The following is a 23607-nucleotide window of genomic DNA, read 5'->3' on the forward strand; positions in this document are numbered from 1 at the left end:
TTGGCCAAGTGTGATTGGCCACACAAGGAATTTGTCTTGGTGCATATGCTCTCAATGTACATAAAAGAAAAGATACCTTCATCAAGGTACAAAATTTGAATCAGTTTTTAAAGGGTTGTTTTAATTATGGTGTATGTAAAATACTGTTTGTATTTTATTTGCCTGTTCACCACCCTGAGTCCTTCAGGAGAAGGGCAGTATACAAATTAAAACATTATTATTATTATTATTATTATTATTACAACACAAATGATGGTCAATATATCAATATAAATCATAAGGATTGCCAGCAACAAAGTTACAGTCATACAGTCATAAGTGGAAAGAGATTGGTGATGGGAACGATGAGAAGATTAATAGTAGTGCAGATTTAGTAAATAGTTTGACAGTGTTGAGGGAATTATTTGTTTAGCAGAGTGATGGCCTTCAGGAAAAAACTGTTCTTGTGTCTAGTTGTTCTTGTTTTTTTTTGGTTTACATTTATACCCCGCCCTTCTCCGAAGACTCAGGGCGGCTTACAGTGTATAAGGCAATAGTCTCATTCTATTTGTATATTTTTACAAAGTCAACTTATTGCCCCCCCAACAATCTGGGTCCTCATTTTACCTACCTTATAAAGGATGGAAGGCTGAGTCAACCTTGGGCCGGGCTCGAACCTGCAGTAATTGCAGGCTACTGTGTTCTTAATAACAGGCTTTTACCAGCGTGAGCTAAACCGGCCCCTGATGTGCAGTGCTCTATAGTGTCGTTTTGATGGTTGAAACAGTTTATGTCCTGGATGTGAGGGATCTATTCATGGAATATGGACTGAGTTAGATGGCAGGAAAGAAAGTACAGGTAGTCCTTGACTTACAACAGTTCATTTAGCGACCGTTCAAAGTTATGACCGCTTTTCATACTTACGACCATTGCACAATCTCCATGGTCACAGGATAAAAATTCAAGTGCTTGGCGACTGGTTCATATTTATGACGGTTTGAGTGTCCTGAGGTCACGTGATCAGCTTTTGTGAACCTGACAAGCAAAGTCAATGGGATAGCCAGGTTCACTTAACGACTATGTTACTAAGTCAACAATTGCAATTTACTTAACAACACTGGCAAGGAAAGTCATAAAATGGGGCAAAACTCACTTAACAAATGTTTCACTTAGCAACGTAAATTTTGGGCTCAGTCATGGTTTCAAGTTGAGGACTACCTGTAAAATGATGCTGGTAGGTTTACAATTGGAAAAGAATGCCAGCAAAACTTTAAAAGGGGCAGATCTGTGTGATACATAGACTTGGATAGAACACTTAACACCACTGTAATATTATAAATGAGCTTTATTTTGAGAAACATTTTATGCAGGTGCTCACAGAAGATTAAGCTTGAATCTGTGTTGTGTTGGTCATTTCCTCAAGAGATGGTTGGGCTTAATTTCTCAGATGACCAGGGTACAGTGTGTGAAATTCAGCCGGATCTATCTGGATCACACGATCTGGTAGCGCTGGCAACAGGAGGTTCCGCCTACCTGCCCGGATGTCATCCCGTCCTGTTTTTGACTCTCTGTGTGACCCTCCTCCCCTGAGGAGGCATGTGTGTGTGCGCTCTCACATTTGTGAGCCAGTAGGGAAAGATAAGTGAACTTCACCCCTGCCAGGGTACCTACTTTGGTTTCATGTCTTAAATTGGGGTGGGGAACTATGGCCTTTTTATGACATGTGAACTTCAACTCCCAGAATTCCTGGGACAGCATGGGAGTTGAAGTCCACAAATCATAAAGGGGCCATAGTTCCCCACCTCTGTCTTAGATGCTCCTGCAGGAATGTAGTGCTTGAATATAGTCAATACATACAAAGTCCAACATGTAAGGGCTTTGCCTTGGTCTTTCTGCATTCCAGAAAAATCTCATTATCTGAGCAAAACATATGCAGGGAAAAAATACATTATCTTGCCTCCAGAATATATGTGAGAAGGATCTGATCTGGATTTTTGTGTTTATTTAACTGCAGAATAATTTTCCTGGCAGCTTTCTCAAAATACATCAGGAATTCTTTGTTATATTTTAATGTTTCTTCATTAGCTGCTTTCTAGGCTGGATTTTTCAGGGTTGTGATATCTCTATCTTTGGCCAGGTTGAGACAAGGCTGCATTATTTCTTTAACTGTACAATTTTCTCCATGGTGATGGAAAATAGGAAAAACACACGCTCTGTTTTCTTGCAAATCCGGGTGTTTCCTGTTAAGAAATTGTGTCTGATACTTTTATGCATGTTTTCAGTTGTGATTATGAGAGGCAAAACATTTGCTTCATTCCATTCGCTGCACAGTTATACTCAAGGAATACAGGCCTTTGACTGGTGGGTAAATACCACCCCCCAAATATAAGATCTTTTGGAGGGATGTTTTTAAGTATGCCATCACTGGATGCATTTTATGAATGTTGGCTAAAATAATACAGTATGCTGATGTCATGGATATTTCCTAAATGGGGTTTAGTTTATCACTGCTCTGGAGTTCTGTCTTAATGGATGCCAATGGAATGCGAGAAAGACCATTAAGTACAGCATGGTGGTTTTGCAGAATACTTGCAAGTAATTATTAAGGGGCAACCGTTTCACCTAAAGCAGCGGATGGGTCATCTTGAGGTTTATCTTTGTAAACACTTTGTGCCTGAAAACAAATAAATAAGCAGATAAAAATGGCCTATTAACAGGTATTGTCCCATATGCTAAAGCCAGAGAGTTGCAGTCTGTAATTGTCAGGTGTCTATTTATCCTGTAGGTTATTTATAGTTGGCTCAGAGCTCCGAGGAGGAATCTTCACGTCCTGGTGTCTGCAGTTTTGTCCCTGAATGCATCCAATGTCCTTTTAATTCAAACAGTGATATTAGGGAAATAGGGTGAAGTACGGTGTGTTCTTGGCGTTAGCCATCCCGAGAGAGCGACAAAAACAAAGTTATGAAGATATTCAACGGCTGTAAAGCAGCTCACAATTGGACAAACACGTGTGTGCAGTTGTAGGGTTTGGAAACAGATTGAGCTCAATCTACCCAGCAACCTGTCCATGTCCTCGGAGTCACAGGGTCAAACTCATCCCACACAACATCACCAAGACCGCCTCAGATACCCCGCCTGAATCGCCACAATTTTGGTCCAGACCGTCCCTAAGTTGAACGATTTTATCGTATAGATAACCGTTAAACTCCTCAGCACGCCCGCACGGGTCATCCCGCCCCCTGGTGAAGGAGGGAGCGGTCACCAAACAGGGCAGCTGGGCGGTTATCTGTCGATTTAATGAGGGAGGAGGCGAGAACGCCTCGCTTCCTCAGTGCCACTAGGTAGGTCCTGGTATAGGATCTAACTAGTGTCCGATCAGCCTCTGAACGGCTGGACCTCCAGGAACTCTCTAGGCGCCTTCTCCGGCGTTTCATCCCCTCAGCTCCTCGGAGAACCAAGGAGCCGGTTGGGATCTGCGCCGGGTCAGAGGTCGCAAAGGCACGACACGGTCTAAAGCCCCAGCCGCAGCCCGCTCCCAGGCTGCAGCTAGTTCCTCTGCCGTGCCGTGAGCCAGACCTCAGGAAGTGGCCCAAGCTCCGTCCGAAACCTCTCTGGGTCCATCAGGCGCCTGGGACGGTACCACCGTAATGGTTCCGTCTCCCTGCGGTGTTGGGTAGCGGTCAGAAAGTCCAGGCGAAGAAGAGAGTGATCTGACCATGACAAAGGTTCAATGACTATTTCCTTTAAGTCCAGATCTCTCAACCACTGACCAGAGACAAAATCAGGTCCAGTGTGCCTCCCGATGTGAGTGGGGCCATCCACTACTTGAGTCAGGTCCAAGGCCGTCATGGAGGCCAGGAACTCCCGAGCTACTGTCGACGACGAGCCGGCAGATGGCAAGTTAAAGTCCCCATGACTAAAAGTCTGGGGTCTCCACTGCCACCCGGCAAGCACCTCCAGGAGCTCGGGCAGGGCAGCTGTCACGCAGCAAGGAGCCAGGTACGCGACCAGCAAGCCCATCTGACATCTATGACCCCACCTCACAAAGAGGGATTCACACCCGGCAATCTGAGGTACAGTGGTCTCCTCGGCTCTAGACTCTCTTTAATAGCAACCGCCACCCTCCACCCCTACCCTGGGCCTCGGCTGATGGAATGCACGGAAACCCGTGGGCACATCTCGACCAGGCACACCCTTCAGTGCCCAACCAGGTCTCCGAACGCCTATAATATCCGTGGCACCCCTGTATCAGATCATGTATTAGGGGCCTTATTGGCCACGGACCGTGCGTTGCATAACATCAGACGAAGGCCCAGGCTCTGAGGGTCTTGACCATCCGGGAACGGGAGAAGTCAGGGGATCGGGCACGCGATCGCCTGCAGACATCGAACGCGTGACCCCTATGTCGATACGATCCCCCTTCCGCCATATCTGCCCCTCCCACTTACTGCAAATAGACTCACCTCACACAAAGGAACACACTTCATAACCTCCGAACCCATTTGATAGTCGCCACGAGCATGCGCTGGAACTGGTTTCCTCCCGACGGGCTACCCCTCATCCGCCCTAACCTCCCACCCCACCCCACCCTCCTCCCCCACCAACCCAAGCCCGCCGATTTCCACCTCCCGTAAAAGTCCCATTAAAACTCCCTTAAAAATCGGTTAAAACAATTAATTAAAATCCCTAAGTCTCCTATTCTTGGCATGCCATCTCTCGGGTTCCAAAACCCGTCCTCAAGATAGGCCCTCGATAACGAGGGCCAGACCCACGAGAGGGAATCAGAGGGCAAGAAGGTCCGCCGCTGAAAATGTCCGCATGATGAAAAACACGGCAAGCAGACCCATCCTGGTCGGTCAGGATATCTCCGGTGGGAAAAGTCGATGGAAATCCATCTCAGTCTCAGTCTCAGTCTCGGCAGTAGATGAAATAGTCACCGCTTTATACAATCACTCAGCACCGCAACGGCTCACCCCGTCCATGAATCTCAGAAATTGCAGCCCGATTTGGCTGCCGATGGTAACAAACTGAGGCTCGATGATGTTCTATGGACAGTCCAAGGGTGGTGGGGGGAGGAAAGGGCGAGTCCTCCAATTTCTCGGACTCCATGGGCTCCATCTCGGCTCCACCTGGGGGAAACTCCGCTGCCAACGTCCGAGGCCATCTTCATCCACGACCGATGTCAGGGCCGTCAACACCGCCAAGGCCAATGTCAGGTTGCCAACGCCGGGCGCCACCTAACCAAGCCAGGGCACCGCCGAACAGAAACGCCTAGTTGGCCCCCGACGAGGCCGCCCAGAATCCTCCTTACTCTCCAGGCTGGGGCGTTCTCACCCAAAGTGGGGGACCCAAGATCTCCACAGGGTCCCCACCCCTGGCTCGAGCCGCCAACGCCGCCGCCGCCGCCGCCGCCACCGAACCAGGCCAGGCCCCGCCAGGCCAGGCCCCGCCAGGCCAGGCCAGGCCCCGCCAGGCCAGGCCGCCGCCGCCGCCGCCGCCGCCGCCGCCGCCGCCGCCGCCGCCGCCGCCGCCGCCGCCGCCGCCGCCGCCGCCGCCGCCGCCGCCGCCGCCGCCGCCGCCGCCGCCGCCGCCGCCGCCGCCGCCGCCGCCGCCGCCGCCGCCGCCGCCGCCGCCGCCGCCGCCGCCGCCGCCGCCGCCGCCGCCGCCGCCGCCGCCGCCGCCGCCGCCGCCGCCGCCGCCGCCGCCGCCGCCGCCGCCGCCGCCGCCGCCGCCGCCGCCGCCGCCGCCGCCACCGCGATGGGAGACCGCCCCGGGCCGCCCCGGGCCGCCCCAAACCCACCTCAACACCCCCGGGCTGAGGAGACACTCATCCACCCGGGCGGGGGGACCCAAGGTCTCAAAAGGGTCCCCCCTCATCCAGAAACGTCCAGGAGGCTCGCCGCCGCATCTCTCAGTCAGCGGCGCGACGCCATCTTGGACATGCGCAAAACAAAAAAAAAAAAAAGGGTAGGAGTTGAAACAGTTTATGTCCTGGATGTGAGGGATCTATTCATGGAATATGGACTGAGTTAGATGGCAGGAAAGAAAGTACAGGTAGTCCTTGATTTACAACAGTTCATTTAGCGACCGTTCAAAGTTATGACCGCTTTTCATACTTACGACCATTGCACAATCTCCATGGTCACAGGATCAAAATTCAAGTGCTTGGCGACTGGTTCATATTTATGACGGTTTGAGTGTCCTGAGGTCACGTGATCAGCTTTTGTGAACCTGACAAGCAAAGTCAATGGGGTAGCCAGGTTCACTTAACGACTATGTTACTAAGTCAACAATTGCAATTTACTTAACAACACTGGCAAGGAAAGTCATAAAATGGGGCAAAACTCACTTAACAAATGTCTCACTTAGCAACGTAAATTTTGGGCTCAGTCATGGTTTCAAGTTGAGGACTACCTGTAAAATGATGCTGGCAGGTTTACAATTGGAAAAGAATGCCAGCAAAACTTTAAAAGGGGCAGATCTGTGTGATACATAGACTTGGATTACACTTACACCACTGTAATATTATTTTGAGAAACATTTTATGCAGGTGCTCACAGAAGATTAAGCTTGAATCTGTGTTGTGTTGGTCATTTCCTCAAGAGATGGTTGGGCTTAATTTCTCAGATGACCAGGGTACAGTGTGTGAAATTCAGCCGGATCTATCTGGATCACACGATCTGGTAGCGCTGGCAACAGGAGGTTCCGCCTACCTGCCCGGATGTCATCCCGTCCTGTTTTTGACTCTCTGTGTGACCCTCCTCCCCTGAGGAGGCATGTGTGTGTGCGCTCTCACATTTGTGAGCCAGTAGGGAAAGATAAGTGAACTTCACCCCTGCCAGGGTACCTACTTTGGTTTCATGTCTTAAATTGGGGTGGGGAACTATGGCCTTTTTATGACATGTGAACTTCAACTCCCAGAATTCCTGGGACAGCATGGGAGTTGAAGTCCACAAGTCATAAAGGGGCCATAGTTCCCCACCTCTGTCTTAGATGCTCCTGCAGGAATGTAGTGCTTGAATATAGTCAATACGTACAAAGTCCAACATGTAAGGGCTTTGCCTTGGTCTTTCTGCATTCCAGAAAAATCTCATTATCTGAGCAAAACATATGCAGGGAAAAAATACATTATCTTGCCTCCAGAATATATGTGAGAAGGATCTGATCTGGATTTTTGTGTTTATTTAACTGCAGAATAATTTTCCTGGCAGCTTTCTCAAAATACATCAGGAATTCTTTGTTATATTTTAATGTTTCTTCATTAGCTGCTTTCTAGGCTGGATTTTTCAGGGTTGTGATATCTCTATCTTTGGCCAGGTTGAGACAAGGCTGCATTATTTCTTTAACTGTACAATTTTCTCCATGGTGATGGAAAATAGGAAAAACACACGCTCTGTTTTCTTGCAAATCCGGGTGTTTCCTGTTAAGAAATTGTGTCTGATACTTTTATGCATGTTTTCAGTTGTGATTATGAGAGGCAAAACATTTGCTTCATTCCATTCGCTGCACAGTTATACTCAAGGAATTCAGGTCTTTGACTGGTGGGTAAATACCACCCCCCAAATATAAGATCTTTTGGAGGGATGTTTTTAAGTATGCCATCACTGGATGCATTTTATGAATGTTGGCTAAAATAATACAGTATGCTGATGTCATGGATATTTCCTAAATGGGGTTTAGTTTATCACTGCTCTGGAGTTCTGTCTTAATGGATGCCAATGGAATGCGAGAAAGACCATTAAGTACAGCATGGTGGTTTTGCAGAATACTTGCAAGTAATTATTAAGGGCAACGTTTCACCTAAAGCAGCGGATGGGTCATCTTGAGGTTTATCTTTGTAAACACTTTGTGCCTGAAAACAAATAAATAAGCAGATAAAAATGGCCTATTAACAGGTATTGTCCCATATGCTAAAGCCAGAGAGTTGCAGTCTGTAATTGTCAGGTGTCTATTTATCCTGTAGGTTATTTATAGTTGGCTCAGAGCTCCGAGGAGGAATCTTCACGTCCTGGTGTCTGCAGTTTTGTCCCTGAATGCATCCAATGTCCTTTTAATTCAAACAGTGATATTAGGGAAATAGGGTGAAGTACGGTGTGTTCTTGGCGTTAGCCATCCCGAGAGAGCGACAAAAACAAAGTTATGAAGATATTCAACGGCTGTAAAGCAGCTCACAATTGGACAAACACGTGTGTGCAGTTGTAGGGTTTGGAAACAGATTGAGCTGAACTTAATGGAAACATCTGCTAAGTTAGTCCTGTCCCCCATTCTTGTAGAAGCTCACAGAAGGCACAAAGAGGCGATTTTAATAGTCTGTCAGTCCAAAGGAAGCCCAGAGGAAGAATTTGTTTTCCAAACCCACTGCAGTGGAATTCTATGGAAAATCTTATTTGTCTCGATCTAAATATTAGCCTGTTCCTATTAAGCTGCCATTCCTGAAGTATTTTAAAGATCAGCCCAGACCCATGGATGTTATGAAACAGCAGCTCGATAAGAATGGACATCAGCTTTTAACACTAATCGGAACACATAGTAAGTAGGAATTAAACAGATACCATTGCTCCAAGATTACTCTCCCAACCCAGCTTGGCACTTTTGGAAAGTGGTGTAGAGCAGGGGTCTCCAACCTTGACAACTTTAAGACTTGTGGGCTTCAACTCCCAGAATACCTCAGCCAGCAAAGTCTTAAAGTTGTCAAGGTTGGAGACCCCTGGTGTAGAGTGTGGAGATAATTTGTGGAGGGGGTTTCTTTTCTCACATGATCCACGTTTCCTGCTGAGGTGTGTATCATTCAGTCAGTCTGCTTCATTCACAGAATTTTGCAAATTGTCTTCCATTTGCATAAACCCCTAATACTGAAATACTGAAATATATAAGCAGATATTATGAATAATCTGATTATTTATCTCATTGCCTTTTCAATCAGAAAAGATGAAGCTGTGTAGTTTTTGGCTATTTCAAGTCCTTTACAGTATTTTGCTCTTCTACCAATGTTTCATGGGATGTTCTGGTTGAATATGCAAAACTGCTGGTTAAAAAAAAAAAGTCAAGTTCATCAAAATCCAGTTGGGAGGGTCCATTGAGGCCACCATGTCCAACCCTTTGTTCAATGCAGCAATCCAAATTAAAGCATCCCAGAAGATAGGGATGTCTAAGCTCTTGAGCACTTCCAACAAGGGAGTCCATCATTTTTCTAGATAGTTGCTTCCACTCAGAGGTGAGTTTTAGCAGGTTCTAACCAGTTCTGGAGAACTGGTAGCAGAAATTTTGAGTAATTCGGAGAACCGGTAGTAAAAATTCTGATTGGCCCCACCCCCATCTATTCTCTGCCTCCCAAGTCCCAGCTGATCAGGAGGAAATGGGGATTTTGCAGTAACCTTCCCCTGGATTGGGGAGGGAATGGAGATTTCACAGTATTCTTTCCCTGGATTGGGGAGGGAATGGAGATTTTACAGTATCCTTCCCCTGCCACACTCACCAAGCCATGCCACGACCAAGCCACACCCACAGAACCAGTAGTAAAAAAAATTGAAACCCACTACTGCTTCCACTGCTGAATTCCAATTACTGTTGGCAAAGTTTAATCTTCATCTCAAAACTTGTCTTTCCATAATTAATGGACCGGACTTTATATCCTGCACTCTGGGATGATAGAGCACAGCCTTCTTTTGCACAATCTCAGGGCCTTGAAATGAGAGGTCATTTCACCGCAAATATGTCTTTCCTAAAAGCTAAACATACTCAGTTCCCTCCATCATTCCTTGTTTTGGTTTTCAAATGTGACATTCTTAATTGCTCTGTTTTGTACTTGTTCCAGGTTTTATTAATCCTTTTTAAACGATGATGCCCAGCACTCAAAATGAGATCTGTCTAATGCAGAATAGAGTGGATCAGTAATTGGGGAATTATACAGTATTTATATTTATGCAGCCAAAAATTACATGTTGTAGTTTTGGCAGCCATATTACACTGTAAATCATAATCAAGTTATGATTTACTACAGTTTTAAATCCTTTTCATTGATACTACAAGCAAGTCTGGCACTCCTCATCTTGTACTGTGCACTTTCCTAAGTGAGTTTTACTCTGCCCCTTGTCCTTAGTAAACTGCATTATCTTTTTTCAGTCACTTTTAATTTTCCTACTCAATTTGGGGTTATCATCAGGTTTACCAACTTATCATTCAACTCAGTGATAACAATTTGTTAAATATCAGGAACCATTTGCACCATTTGCATCAAATAGAAAGCATACTGTACCAATTTAGAAAACACAGTTTCAATCAACTGTTGGAAAAAAAATGAAAAAGCACCTTGTGGTGCGACCAAAACAATCTGGAACTGAACACACTCAAAACTGTAGAAATGGTGGTAGACTTTAGGAGAAACCCTTCCATACTTCCACCTCTCACAATTATAGACAACACAGTATCATGTGTTGTCTAGTATTGTGAATAATACTACAACAGTAGAAACCTTTAAATGTCTAGGTTCTATCATATCGCAAGATCTAAAATGGACAGCTAACATCAAAAACATCATCAAAAAAGGACAATCAAACTGCCCAAGGAGCTGCTGATCCAGTTCTACAGAGGAATTATTGACTCTGTCATTTGCACCTCTATAACTGTCTGGTTCAGTTCTGCAACCCAACAAGAAAGACACAGACTTCAGAGGATAATTAGAACTGCAGAAAAAATAATTGCTACCAACCTACCTTCCATTGAGGACCTGTATACTACATGAATCAAGAAGAGGGCCATGAAAATATTTACAGACCCCTCACATCCTGGACATAAACTGTTTCAACTCCTACCTTCAAAACGACGCTATAGAGCACTGCACACCAGAACAACTAGACACAAGAACAGTTTTTTCCTGAAGGCCATCACTCTGCTAAACAAACAATTCCCTCAAGTCTGTCAAACTATTCACTAAGTCTGCACTACTATTAATCTTCCCATCGTTCCCATCACCAATCTCTTTCCACTTATGACTGTATGACTGTAACTTTGTTGCTGGTAATCCTTATGCTTTATATTGATATTGATTGTTCCTGGTTGCTTATTTGTACCTATGATTATCATTAAATGTTGTATCATTAAGTGTTAAATTGTATCATATGACCATCATTTGTGTTGTAAATGTTGTACCTTGATGAAGGTATCTTTTCTTTTATGTACACTGAGAGCATATGCACCAAGACAAATTCCTTGTGTGTCCAATCACACTTGGCCAATAAAAATTCTATTCTATTCTATTCTATTCTATTCTATTCTATTCTATTCTATTCTATTCTATTCTATTCTATTCTAAAATGTGTTTGTTCTCTTATGAATTATGGAGCCAAGTTTGGAGACCGCCTGATCTAATATAGTTAATTATAACACTTTAATTTAGAAATATAGGAAATCCAGAAGAAGCTTCTTAAAGTAAGTTTTAGATTAGGGGATAAAGATATTCTGATAGCTAGCATGCTCTTTTAGCTTAAAACCCAAACATTTAATTGTATCCAACCATAAATAATATTTTTTTTTTTTTTTTTTTTTATTCAAAAAGTTTTTATTAGTCAAAAAAGGTTTATACAAATACATATCAGGTATGGTAAATTTTCATTTTTCTTATCTAAAATAAGAATTTTACTCAAATTTTTTAACACATACAACAGCCATAAGGCAAGCAGGTGACACGAAGTAGCTAAGTTTGCAAATTTTAAATACGTAATAAAGAAGAGTCAAGAATAAACAGAATATCGTACAAAAGAGAATAAGGAAAACCAACACAATCCCAAATATCTTTATCACTTCCTAGTTTTGGATCTCAGAACTCTGGGTTCAGCCTGACCCAACTCCAGGACCGCAACAGCGCCAGCCGCTTCAGCCCCATGATCTATAACCTCCCCTTCTTCAATTCCTGGGTCATCTGATTCCAGGAAGGCTTTGTGTTCCTCCACATAGGCCGTAGCCTCCGCAATTGTAGTGATTTTTTTCGTAATGCCCTCCCGGAAAATCATCAATCCCTCTGGCATCAGCCATCTGAAGCCCACTCCGTTCTGGTACAATTTGCTTGACAAAAATAATATTTCTTTCTTTTTCACGTACCTGTCTGGGAATCTGCCTCAGAATGGCTATCTCCCTGCCCCTGTAAATCAGTGCCCCACTCCTATGTTTTCTAAGAATTTCATCTCGCCTCTTCTCACAAATTTGACATGAACCTCTCTGGGAACTGCATGCGTGCATATTGTAATTAACTCTATAAACTCGATCCACATCCCAATTCATGAAATCAACACCTCTCCCAAGAAATTCTCCCAACAATTTAGTCACAACATCTCTCAAGTCTTCTTGGTCCACTTCTTCCAAATTTTGAAACCTAAGGAAATAAGACATTTTATCCATCTGTAGTCCAAGCACAGCATTGCCTGTCGTCCCCTCTCTTTTCTGCACTGCCCGCATCTCACCCTCCAAACCTTCCACTTTCTGCTTGTTTTCTGCTGAAACTTGTTGAGTATCCTTTAAATCCTTTTGGATAGTCACAATTTCTGCTCTTATTTCATCCAATTTCTTGTCCATATTAGATAACTTTTCCAAAATTCTCTCCATCTCTCCAGCAGTTGGTCTCTGACCTTTGCCATTAAGGAAAAAAATACAAAATCCTCAGGCAGGCACAGTATCCTTGTAATTTCCTCCGGATCCACCAGGGGCACTCACAGGAGCAACGAGTCCAGAGTACAGTTAGTCAACCAGGAAGTCAAGGGAAGTGATGTCATCAAAATTCTCATAGTGAAGGCGGAAGCTGGACGCCACCACTGTTCCCCAGAAGGAGGGGGCCTCAAACCTTCCCTCCTAAATTTCTCCATCACCTCTTCTCCAGAGCTCCACAAAACCGTAATCTTCTTATTTTAAGTTCTCCTCTCCAGAATAACTCGTGCTCCTTCCAACCGCAGGGGAGAAAACCCCCGCACTCCGGAGCACTCCACCACGCCACCGATATTCCCTTCCTTCTCCTCCTCAATTCTTCTCCGTGCCCTGTTCACCACCAGGCTGCTGCAGTTATAAATCCAATGCCCGGTGTCACCGGGCACAGCGGCCCAGGCGACCAAAATAATGGCGGCCTGTGGCCTCCGAACCCGCCGAGCCTAGGACGCGCCAGCATCGGTCCCCACAGTCCTGTATGTCGGCTGGGAGACCCCTGGCGAGCCGTCCGTGCGGCAGGTGTCCTTTTCGGAACACCTGGCCCCTGAGGGCCTCGGCGGCGGCCGGATTCGGGCGCTGGAGGCAGGAGAAGCCTTCCAGACGTCCGTTGCCGCTGGATACCGGAAGTCGTCTCTCCCAACCATAAATAATATTGTGAATGCTGAAAATAGCATTGCTTGATATAATGTAGAGATTGTTATTATGAAAAAATAGGGTATTTTAAAATCTTCATTCAATATGTATGTAATGTGTCCTATGTAGCTGTTAGATTTGTATGCTACCAAATCCAAATAGATTTGTGACAGTTTTCAGAATAACAGTTAAAATATCGAAAGCATAACATAAAATGTAAATATTCACATTACTGCTTAAAATATAAAGTAATAAGCTATCCACAGTATGTGTAGTAAACTGCCCCAGTATCTCTAGTACATTAGTTAAACTTATAATGTTAATAATTTTGCAAACACTCCTGTAACACCTTTACAGCAATTTCACAGGCATGTACAAGCTAATCTCAAAAGCCCTCTGAAAAAGTTCAGACTACCACTTTCTGGAATGTGAATAATCTTATATTATACAGAATTTATAGCTGAACTATGACAGAAAAGCACAGTTTCCTGGCTTCCTGGCTTACTCATCAAAAGGTGGATGTTTTTAGTGTTCCACTGATGAATATACCAGGAAGGATTGGTTCTGTCTGGATAAGATAGACCTGAAGATACCATGTTATCAAACTATTGGTATATTCAGCTTTGTACTTTGAATTGCCCCCAGAATCCTATTGGCAGCCAAGGCAGGTACAAATGTAATATGCTTGTAGCAGTTTACACCTGTCAGCAAGCAGGTCGTCCATTTTATTTATAGTTCTTATTTATTTAGATTTATATAGCCACCCCACTTGGCAAAGTAACTGGGTGTAAACAACATTCTAAAATAAAATTAGAAAAGTCAATAAAACATACATTGTTAATCCACCCCACCCCAAAGCTGCTGAAAATACAAGAACCACTAAACAATGTCAACCGTCTGGGTTTCACTCCTTTCTTGATCCCATGCCTGAGAAAACAGCCCAATTTATAGTGAATTCCAGAAGGCCAAAAGAGTTTGAACCATTACAGTTTCCCGGTGATCTTCAGAGATAGCCCCGTGTAGGATATATTGCACTGGTCAAAATAAATTTATTTATTTATTTATTTTATTAAATTTCTATACCGCCCTTCTCCCGAAGGACTCAGGGCGGTTTACAGCCAAATATAAAACAATATTCATAATACAATTAAAAATAGTATAAAAATCTAATTAAATTTTGGCTCCCATTAAAACTGTTAAAACGATAATAAAATCCCAATTAAAAAACCATAATAAAATTAGGCCAACCGTGCGCGATGAAACAATAGGGTCTTGAGCTCGCATTGGAAGGCCCGGAGGTTGGGGAGTGATCGTAACCCCGGAGGAAGGTCGTTCCAGAGGGTAGGAGCCCCCACAGAGAAAGCTCTCCCCCTGGGGGTTGCCAGCCGACATTGTTTGGCTGACGGCACCCTAAGGAGACCCTCCCTGTGGAAGTGCACAGGTCGATGGTAGGCTATCGGTGGCAGCAGGCGGTCCCTTAAGTAACCCGGTCCTAAGCCATGGAGCGCTTTGAAGGTGGTCACCAGCACCTTGAATTGCACCCGGAAGACCACCGGCAACCAGTGCAGCCTGCACAGGAGAGGTATTATATGGGAGCCACGAGTAGCTTCCTCTATCACCCGCGCAGCCGCATTCTGGACCAGTTGGAGCATTACAGTAGTCCAGGTGGGAAGTGACAAGAGCATGAGTGACCGTGCACAAGGAGTCCCGGTCTATGAAGGGGCACAACTGGCGGATCAGGTGTACCTGATAAAAAGCTCCCCTGGCGACGGCCGTCATGTGATCTTCTAACAACAGCCGAGCATCCAGGAGAACACCCAAGTTGCGAACCCTCTCCATAGGGGCCAGTGACTCGGCTCCAACAGCCAGCGATGGAACCAGCTGGCTGTATCGGGACGCCGGCTTTCACAGCCACTCAGTCTTGGAGGGATTGAGTCGGAGCCCGTTCCTCCCCATCCAGACCCGCACGGCCTCTAGACACCGGGACATCACTTCCACGGCTTCATTGGGGTGGTCAGGGGTGGAGATGTACAGCTGAGTATCATCAGTGTACTGAAGATACTGCACCCCAAAACCACAGATGATCTCACCCAGTGGCTTCATATAGATGTTGAACAGGAGAGGCGAGAGAACAGACCCCTGTGGCACCCCACACGTGAGGCGCCTCGCGGTCAACCTCTACTCCCCTGCCAACATCATCTGCGACCGATCAGCGAGATAGGAGGTGAAGCATGAAAAACGGTGCCCCCCACTCCCAATCTCTCCAATTGTCACAGCAGGATACCATGGTCGATGGTATCAAAAGCCGCTGAGAGGTCTAATAGGACCAGGACAGAGGAACAACCCCTATCCCGAGCCCTCCAGAGATCATCCACCAACGCGACCAAAGCCACCTCCGTGCTGTACCCAGATCAGAAGCCGGACTGAAACGGGTCTAAATAGACAGTTTCATCTAGGTACTGAGGGAGCTGACGTGCCACCACACTCTCAACAACTTTCACCAAAAAGCGAAGGTTGGAGACCGGACGGTAGTTTGATAAAACAGCTGGATCCAGGGAAGGCTTCTGGAGGAGGGGCCTCACCACCGCCTCCTTCAAGGCGGATGGGAAGACACCTTCCCTCAAAGAAGCATTTACAATTCCCTGAAACCAGCCTTGTGTAACCTCCTGTGTGGCCAGTACCAACCAGGAGGGACACGGGTGTGGTCGCATTCAGCCTCCCTAGTATCCTGTCCATGTCCTCAAGAGTCATGGGATCAAACTCATCCCAGATAACATCACCAAGAGTATCCCCTGTCATCCCACCTGGACCCACCCCATCAGAGTCCATCCCATCCCGAATCTGAGCGATTTTATCATGCAGATATTGTCCAAATTCCTCAGCACGACCCTGCAAGGGGTCCTCCCACGCCCCCTGATGAAGTAGGGAGCGGGTCACCCTAAACAGGGAGGCTGGGCGATTATCTGCTGACACAATAAAAGTGGAAAAATACTTGCATTTCGCCACTCTTATCGCCACCAGATAGGTCTGAATATAAGACCTAACTAGTGTTCGGTCAGGTTCAGAACGGCTAGCCCTCCAATCACTCTCTAGGTTTCTTTTCCGGCGCTTCATCTCTCTCAGCTCCTCGGAATACCAAGGGGCTGGTCGAGATTGGCGCCGGGTCAGAGGCCACAAAAGCATGACTCAGTCCAAAGCCTCAGTCGCCGACCTTTCCCAGGTGGCGACTAGTTCTTCCGCCGAGCCATGAGCCAGATCCTCAGGAAGTGGCCCAAGCTCCGTCAGAAACCTCTCCGGGTCCATCAGGTGCCTGGGACGGAACCAATGAATTGGTTCCATCTCCCTGCGGTGTGGGTCGGCGGTTCTGAAGTCAAGTCGAAGGAGCGAATGATCAGACCATGACAGGGGGTTAATAACTAAGTCCCCTAATTCTAGATCATTCAGCCACTGTCCCAAGACAAAAATTAGATCCAGAGGGTTACCCCCATTGTGAGTGGGACCATTAACTAACTGGGTCAGGTCCAAGGCCGTCATGGAAGCCATGAACTCCCAAGCCGCCGCCGATGATTCACCAACCAAAATGATGATGAGGGTGTAAATTAATGTTGCAAACTCCTCATGCTCCAAGTAGAGCCATAATTTTCCCAGCCAGATCTGGGAAATAGGCCATATGATGATAGCCTTTACTTGCTCATCAAGCAGTATCTATGAATTTAGGAGACCTGCAAGTAAGGGACATGAATCACAAAGAATAGTGCCTCCTACCTGAGAGATAACATTGAAGATGAGTAGGATATTCAGTGAACAAAGAAAAGTTCTGTCTTACTTAGGTCCAACTCAGTGGTGGGTTTCAAATTTTTTTTACTACCGGTTCTGTGGGTGTGGCTTGGTGGACGTGGCATGGTGGGGGTGTGGCTTGGTGGGCGTGGCAGGGGAAGGCTACTGTAAAATCTCCATTCCCACTCCACTCCAGGGGAAAGATACTGTAAAATCTCCATTCCCTCCCCACCCCAGGGGAAGGATACTGCAAAATTCCCATTTCCTCCAGATCAGATGGGACTTGGGAGGCAGTGAATAGATTGGGGTGGGGCCAGTCAGAATTTTTACTACTGGTTCTCCAAACTATTCAAAATTTCCACTACCGGTTCTTCAGAACTGATCAGAACTTGCTGAATCCCACCTCTGGTCCAACTTCAATCTGTCTCATTTTGTTTGGATCTTAATAGCCTCTAAGCTTGTAATTGCATGTGGGAATGATGTTGGGTATGGGGGTGGGGAGAATGGTTACCTAGGGTAGGGGTCCCCAACCCTTGGTTCATGGACTGGCTCTGGTGAAGCCCCATTTAAGGGATGCAGACAACATGAGAAACCATGCCCCCTCTGGTCCACAGAAACACCTTTCTCTATGGAACTGGTCCCTGGTGCCCAAAATGTTGGGGGCTGCTGACCTAGGGAAGTGTTAGATAAGAGAGGAGAAAGCAGGGGTGAAATCCAGCCGATTCTGACAGGTTCTGCAGAAACGGTAGCAGAAATTTTGAGCAGTTTGGAGAACTGTCATATACCACCTCTGGCTGGCTCCAGAGTGAGATGGGAATGGAGATTTTGCAATATCCTTCTCACAGGAGTGGGAAGGGAATGAGATTTTGCAGTATCCTTCCCCTGCCATGCCCACCAAGCCACACCCACCAAGCCACACCATGCCCACCAAGCCACGCCCACATAACCGGTAGTAAAAAAATTGGATTTCACACTGGGAGAAAGACACAGAAGGAACCCTCCCTCCAACTTCTCAGACTGTAAAGTTGAAAGTGAGATATTTGTACTTTCAGAGTTACAAGATTCTGTTAATGTAGCCTTACAATTAAGAAAAATTAGGCCATCCAGTGTATTTCCTGTGGTTTAACTGGGGAGACTGACAAGGCCCCAGCATAAGACCACAGTACTGCCAGCTTCACCCATGGTGATGATATAAATTGTTGTTTGTTTGTTTGTTTATTATGCTATTGTTTGTTTTTATGGAGCATCACTTGAACACCATCTGGAGCATCTGGAGCCTCACTTGAACACCATCAGCAATGACAAATTTACTATCAGTCAATTGCAAAAGCAATTTTATTTGGAACAGCTTACATTCTGTGCTAATACTTTTTAACACTATCAAACAAAAACATCTGAATATCCCAGGTCCTTGGAAAGGACTGGAAAGGTGTATAAAAATGCCAGATTCAGTCTAAAGATCTAGTTGATTGTGTGACCAAGCATAATGCAGCCCACTGTTTGAAGGACAATCTCCCGAGCGCCAATTTAAAGAGAAAGAAATGTCAAGGCTTTAAAGAGGCCCATCATCACATGAGCATTAAGAATGTGCACTTCAGGCTAAAGCAGTATCAGCTTAAAGCCTTAAAGCATTCAAATCCTTCTCATCAATTTTCTTAAGATTATTATTTAATTTAAAGACAAGCACCTTGCAAATAGTTTCACATAAACATGTGTACAAAGTGTACATCGTTTTCTTTGTAAAAATGTGCTTCTTTGTATGACCCTCCCAAAGGAAAGCTTTTAGAGACAAGCACTAGCTGCCTAAATGACATTCCTACTTATGCTGTGATATCTTCCACTTGGCAGAAGGCAGCAAAAGTAATCCATGATAGGCTTTTTTCCCACACCCCTAATGAGCTTTTGGATAGCAGGTACAGGTTAATCTTCTCCTCTTTGTGTATTAGAAATGTATAAAGTAATGTTTTCTATGTTGGCAATGTACAGGAAATCCTTGTCATAGAACAGTTCATTTAGTGACCGTTCAAAGTTACAATGGCACTAAAAAAAGCGACTTATGAACATTTTTCACACTTATGACCATTGCAGCATCCCCATGGTCATGAGATTTACATTGGGATGCTTGGCAACTGACTCACATTTATGACTGCAGCATCCTGGGGTCATATGATCTCACCTTTTACAACCTTCTGACAAGCAAAGTCAATGGGGAAATCAGATTCACTTAACAACCATTTTACTAATTTAACAACTATGGTGATTCACTTAAGAAATGTGGCAAGAAAAGTCATAGAATGGGGGCATAACTCTCTTTACAAATATCTCACTGAGCAACATAAATTTTGGGCTCAATTGTGATCGAAAGTTGAGAATTACCCCTACATGGACAATGCATTTCATGTAGACCAAGGCTTTTTATTTTTCTGTTAATGCCTAATTTACAATAGGAGTGGTATCAGAGGAATCACAAGGAAGTGGATTTTGGCAAGAGTTATGGAAGACATAAGAGAGGTGGTATCATCAAAGTGAATACTACAAATTAATAAGCAGGGAGATAAATATCTACGTAAGGAACTGCATAGCTTCAGCTACTGGATTGAGATCAAGGAATTAGGAGGGGAGGGATAAGGAAGTCCAGGAAAAAATGGGGTGACTGATAATATTGAAATGCTTCAGACCGGAGAATCAAACTGGTACAACTCTCCAGTCAGGTGGCTTTCAACTGACATGGCTATTAATTGTTCTAATCTAATGAGGGTGCAGAAATTTCTACTTTTGGTTGGTATATTAAGAACATTATATGAGAATCTGCAGCTTCCTATAAATGCCTATAAACGCCTGGAAGAAGACAAAGCAGTAAGAGTATCCATTCACCGCATGCCAAATAATAACTTCCATGATATTGTTTTATCAGGGAAGCACTAGAGAGCATAAGATTTGAAGTTTGTGTTCTGAGCAACAAACCAAAAAGTAATCCACTTCTATATACACATTTTGAATCCCTTACTTCGCTGGTTCACATGAGACTTTGTCTTGTAATCCTGATATGTTTTGCATGTTCCTATACTAAATTACTTCCCTCAACCTCTCTCTTATGGAAGACGGCAGTATCAGCTTTGAATGAAACTGAGTCTGAATGGAGAAAAAGAAAGTCAGAACTGAACTGAAAAGTCAGCAGGGTCAAGACCGTATTTGCATCTGTTTGCACTTAGAATCACAGTTTGGTTAATTAAAGAGCCATCAATGTGTTGTGAACTCAGGAAAAAATATTTTTCCTAACTTTGGTGTGATGGTGTACCAGATTGCTCACATTAGAAGAGGTGGAAGTGCAGCTGAAGAAATGCCTTGAGGAGACAAAGCTGGTTGGCTGGCAACTAACAGTCCTCAGTCAGACAGAATGAAATGGTAATCCCCAATCAGGCTAGATCAAGTTATTGTATACATCATAGAAAATTAAGGCTGTCTGCAGTCCTCACGGTTTTTTCCCCCAGCACCTTGAACTTAAGAAGAAAGAGCCTTGATTTCTGGGCAGCAAAATCAATCAATCAAAATAATTAGAGAATTAATCTTATACGATATAAGAGTAACACTCCACCTTCAACCTTTAAAAAGAGAGAGAGAGAGAGAGAGAAAGAGAAGGATCACATGCATAGACATAAAAAAATTACCAGATCCAGGAGATGAATCATCTTCCTTTTACAAAGAAAGGCTTAAATGTCTGGAGATGTTATCTTGTATAAACTGAATCAGTTTGTAAAAGGATTTAGCAAATATATAAAAGAGAAATGCAGCGTGGACACAAGCAGTGACATTAGTAAAACAGAAATTTTATAGGCACGTATATCTGATTATCATGGCTAATAAAATGAGCTGGAGATTACCTTTCTGCACAGCTTGAGAACTGGAAACTTCTGTGGGCCTTTGATAGGCAAAATGCAGAGCTAAGTGGACTAAGCATGACAAGCCTTAAGTTGATGCTTATATGCAAACTCAGGCATGTCTTCTAATGCTGTATTCTGTACATAGCTGGATAAGGCGCTTAGGCATATGAATTCATCAGCCTACAATGGAGTTTTCAAAGTAATGGATATACGCAGCCTACTGACATGATTCTGACGGGCTTAGTCAAATCCATAATGGCATGGCAAAATGCTGCATGCAAAAGTATCCACATAAAGATTTTTCTTCATGCGGATAGGTTAAAGATCAGTTAAAGGCCATGTTAAGATCCTACAGATCATTAAAAAAAAATCCCTCTCTCCACAAACTTCAGAGAGGAAGGTTGCCATTCCAGATTCTCGAACATGAATTGGCTCTATATTTGAGTCCAGCTTCCCAAACTGCAACTTTATCTGGATCCCTTTTTTGATGCTGGATTGATCAACCAGTGTATACTATTGTTGTATACAGTATGCTGCTCTTACGTACTCTGTTAGCCAGTCAACACATTTCGTCCCTGCAAATTCTAAATTCAAGATTTTTGAAGCACACAAATAAAAAAAATATGAAAAGACTTCTGCCCACAGAATGTATAACTATTCTGATATTTAACCAGTATGATTAACAGGCAGGAAAAGGAGGGAGGCCTGAAGAAGTAATATGAACGCTAATAGTCTGAAGGATTTTGGTAACTTTCAAGGACAAAATGAGGGGCCCTAGAGTTGTTTTTTCCAAAATACCTTGCTGGGATAAGAACCAAGGGCTTCTTATCCTTTGACTTCTTGCAAGGTGCTGCTGAGGAATGTAGCTGGGAGCATGTGACTCACAACCACTCACACACGGCTGCTTTTGATGTTTGATAACACTTCAGCCAGATGACAATCATGTGACATGCCACGCAATTATGACAATCACGTGACATGCCACACAGTTAGCAGAGAAATTAAAGCTATTTGAGATAGCCTTTCCTTTGGTTTCAGGTCACATAATGGATTCATGTACCGAAGCCATCGTCAGCTTGATCTGCACCAATCAGCTGGAAGTGTTCCTTATACAAATTGATATGCCGCCCCTCCCCTCAGAAAGCCAGCATATGGGATGTCATGTATGCAGAAAAACACTGTATTTTTTCTGGCGTTGAATCTCACGCCCCTTTTAAGCAAAGTTGCTTTGAGGTTCATTCAATGAAGAATCCAGCATTGTACTTGCAGAATTTGGGTGGCTCAGAATTTTGGGACATTTCTTGCTTTGCCTTTCTGCAATCTGTCAGTATTACGGGAAATAATAGTAATAATACCTGAACACAGTCAGCATTGACAAAATCACCATCAAAAGGCAGCTTTGCTAGGAACAGCTTACAACCTGCAACAATACCGTTAACACCATCAAACAACATCTACCTATCCCAGGTCCTTGAGAGGGACTTGAAAGATGGATAAAAATGCCAGATCTAGTGTAGGCATCTGGCTGCTTATGTGACCAACCATAATATTAATAATAATACTCAAATGGTTCAGAAATCAAACAGATAAATGTAAATTAATGTATAGAAGAAAGCTTTAGCTATTAGAATGCTCATAGAAATGTCATAACTAATTGGTTCAGGCTGTGTGTATTATAGATCCAATCAAAAGAATGAACACTTGCCTCTTTTAGTGCCATAATCAGCACTGTAACCAGGCCTGTTTTATTATGAAACAATAAACTATTGCATTAGGCAGCAGGAATGCCAGTTCTCTTTTCAACCTAATCCACCCACCCCAAACTTTTTCCCAAAGTTGTGTATATGTATTATTTGTTTCAGACATAAGTATGTCCATGGCTGCACAAAAAAATGATAAAGGTTCACTAAGCAAAAGCTATACTGCTTTAGGAAAGAAGGAATGCGAAGAAGGCCAAATGGAAGACACCTCATTTCAGGGAGTCAAATTTGCTTAAATACTGGCAAATCTAGTTGGCTTCCCTCTCCTATCTCCATTTTGGTAGCTGCAGGTGAACACTTAATGACAGTCCCTTGTCTGAGATCAGGCAGCTGAAAGAAAGGATTGTAAAATCTCCCTGCCAACTACTAGCTCAGCTGTTCTCGTGTCAACCAGGGTGTGTTTATTTATTTATTTAAAAGATTTATATGCCTTTCTTAAGCAGCTCTGGGCAGTTCACCACAATAATGAAACCAATAACTATAAAACAATCATAAAACAGTAAAACAATAAAACAAAATCCCTGCACCTTGAGTGTTTGCACAATATACTTAAAACACGTACCTGAATTTGTCCATTCTCTGGATTTGCCCAATGTATGGAAGAGAAACTAGCCAAACAGGCTGGTTGTGTATAACATGCAAAAACAAAACAAATTACTGTAATACTAATCCACCCTTAGCACCCATTAGAGCTGTTGTCCCCAAGGTTTCTGGGATAGAGGGTGGGAGAGGGGATGGTTCTGTGCGACTGGCAGGTGCACACACAACTCCATTTGTGACAGCAGTAGGCATGTGCAAGCCACTTCTGCAAATGGAGTTTTGCATGCAGGTGTCGTGGGCAGGGGTTGAGGACCTCAGGGTAGCTGGATTAGTGTGGGCTGAGTGAA

Source organism: Ahaetulla prasina, chromosome 1 (assembly GCF_028640845.1).
Source record: "Ahaetulla prasina isolate Xishuangbanna chromosome 1, ASM2864084v1, whole genome shotgun sequence".
NCBI lineage: Eukaryota > Metazoa > Chordata > Lepidosauria > Squamata > Colubridae > Ahaetulla > Ahaetulla prasina.